This window comes from Ipomoea nil, unplaced genomic scaffold, assembly GCF_001879475.1.
Source record: "Ipomoea nil cultivar Tokyo-kokei standard unplaced genomic scaffold, Asagao_1.1 scaffold1310, whole genome shotgun sequence".
Taxonomy (NCBI): Eukaryota; Viridiplantae; Streptophyta; class Magnoliopsida; order Solanales; family Convolvulaceae; genus Ipomoea; species Ipomoea nil.
In genome coordinates, this window is record NW_017617738.1 from 857,769 (window position 1) to 860,909 (window position 3,141).

The window sequence follows — 3,141 nt, forward strand, 5'->3', positions numbered from 1 at the left end:
GTATAGCACCCCGTACTCTTATATTTACTTCCATAATTCGATGAGGATTTACCTTTATTATATAAGATTTAAAAGTTTCAAAATTTCGGGACAGAAATAGTTCCAGTTGGCAAAGATTCATTCACGATTGGTTCTTCAGGAAGAGTGAATTCTCCTTGTGTGTCAGCAGTTTAATTTTTTGTGTCGACAAGAGGTGAAGTCTGTTGAGTATCATCATGTAAATCTTCAGACCTAAGACTCTGTGATAATCTTTGAAGTTCTGTTAGCAAAGATTCGGGTGATCGACTCGTTCTAGTGTCAGGGTTATGATCAACAAAGAGTGAGGCGAATCGTGATTCCATCAGTGCCACCTTAAGTTGACGAAATTCTTCTTTCATGGTCTGATCACGAGTCTTCATGTCACCAACAGTAGGAGCCTTTCCTTTTCAAGGATTTCTTCTAGCTAACTTGTAGGCATAAACCCTTTCAATCTCAGTAATATGTAAGGCAGCATATACATCATCAGTTCCTAGCCATTGTAGGGCAAATTCTTCTTCTTCGAACATATAAATCAGTCTTTCAGCTACAAGAGCGAGTTTGGAAGTTCTCCATCGTTGCCAGTTGAGAACTCGTTGGAACTGTTTGGTGATTTCGTCATCTGTGAGATTTATGCTGTTATCTTGCTAGGCAGATCGATTTGTTGAAGTGATCATCTTGCTGATGGGATGGGGAACTCTTTCAAGAATGTTTCCGATGAGTAACTGAGGTACATCTGTAACACCCAAATTTTCTAACTCTTAAATACGTCTCTAAACAGTCATTAACATAATTAAGCAGCGGAAAACTAAAAGATAAATAGTGGGAGTGTCACTGCCACAACCACCACTCTTGGGTGATTGCACAGGCAAAAAGGGGAAAAACTAGAAATAAGATTAAGTCTGGGAACTAAATATAAATACTGGAAACATAAGGGGAAAAACATCACCCCAAAAGTCTACATCATCCTAAAAAATATAGTATCAAAATAGGTCTAGAATCCATAACATGATCATAATTAAAACTAGAGTTTAGATATCTCAAACTAAGAGACTAATCTAACTCGATCTCTTCTCACTGCTGGGCCCACCTGAAAGGGGTTTTGCAAGCAACACATAGACAAATAGGAAAACACCCGTTATCACGAAGCTAAGTATAACCACACTCAACCCTGTAAAGCATTCTAACATATACTTTGAAAACATATGATATCTTTATAGCAATAAGCTAATCTCAAATCATCTTAAGATTTATCACATTCTTTCTAAATGCTTGCACCCTATAATATCAGTTGGCATACTCATATATGTACAAGACTGTTCACATAGATTCAACAGCTTATAAACTTCTTAGATAACTTAACAAGCAACTCATGCTTACGGATAGGATCATGTTAAAAGACCATATAACAGGTGTTTACATGCTTTCACATTCTTATCACATAACTGGATAAATAGAGCTTCTAATATAACACAATAAATATGCTCAAGAAATATCTTAAGTCAAACTTCTCGTTATACAATCTCTTATGATGTTCTATCACATGCAATCGCGAATAACATTAAGTTCATACTTCTTATGCAATCTAATGCAACAATATATTCGTACGCACATGCAATTATATAATCATATTCTTATGCAATCTAGTGCAACAATATAATCATACTTTTATGCAATCTAGTGCAACAATATACTCATACTCATATGCAATCTAGTGCAATAATATACTCATAATCATATGCAATCTAGTGCAACAATATACTCATACTCATATGCAATCTAGTGCAACAATATACTCATACTCATATGCAATCTAGTGCAACAATATACTCATACTCATATGCAATCTAGTGCAATAATATACTCATATTCATATGCAATCTAGTGCAATAATATACTCATACACTCTTTTATAAATTAGAGTACTTTCTGTGGAGGTCTCTTTGTTACTTTCTCGAGTCTCTCTTGACTCTCTTTCTTTCTCTCGAGTCTTTATTGACTCTCTTTCATTGAGTCTCTATTGACTCTCTTTCTTGAGTATCTGTTGACTCTCTTTCTTTCTCTTATACTCGTTGTAACACCCCGTGTTACGACCCCTAAGATCAATTAAATCATTTAATCAATTACCCAAAAGAAAGAATTAAATCACAATAATTGATTAGGAAGGCCCACCTTAGTCCACGGGCCCTTATCCCTAAACCCAATCCTTAGTCCCAAAAGAAATAGAACTAGCAAGCCCATAATATTAGTTCCTAACTAGGACACCTAAATATATAAATAGGGGACTTAAGAGGCACCTAGAACCCTCCCCACAAGATTAACGCCCCACCACCCCAAAAGAGCTCCAAGAATCCCCTTAGAAGAAATCAAGAAAGCAAGAAAGCTTAAAGAAAGACCCATCATAGCCAAGGAATTAATTAAGGCTAAGAGGTAACCCATGTCTCAACAAAACCTATTTTTATAGTTATGATTTCCCCCGTAGGACTTCCCCATATTATTGTGTATTGATGATTTGTGATGTTATTATTGATGATTGATGGGGTAATTCCATGGGTGATCTTGATATCGGGAGATTCTTGATAATTATGGTGTTCTTAACGATTATGTGGAGTTAATGATGATTATATGTTGCTCTTGATAATTGTATGGCGTTCTTGATGCTTATGTGTTATTTGTACCGAATCTTGTAATTAGAAGACGAACCGTATTCTTGTTGATGTAAAAGTGATTAGAACCCTAGGTTGAATCGTATGATATTATTCTTGGTATATCGGGTGGTGAAATCGCATGTTTGGGTGACAATTATGTTTAGAAAATCATGATAGGTTATGTGCCGTACGTTTCTCGTATTTGATCCGTTAATTGTCTACGTGTTGATCGTTAATTGCGTTGTAAAGTGTCTAAGCATGGTTTCGGGTTCCACAATGGTTCCCGGGGCGTTTTGTGTATAAAGAGTCAGTGGGGGGTAGGTGGGGGGGGGGTAGGGGACACGCCACCTACCCGCGGTCAAAAGAGGGCAGTCCCGGCAGCGGGCAGCCGGCGGGTGACCCCCCACCCACCGGCTACCTGCTGGAAATTCCCATTCGGGACCCCGGCTTCCCCGTTTGATGTTTCCCCGATCCCCGT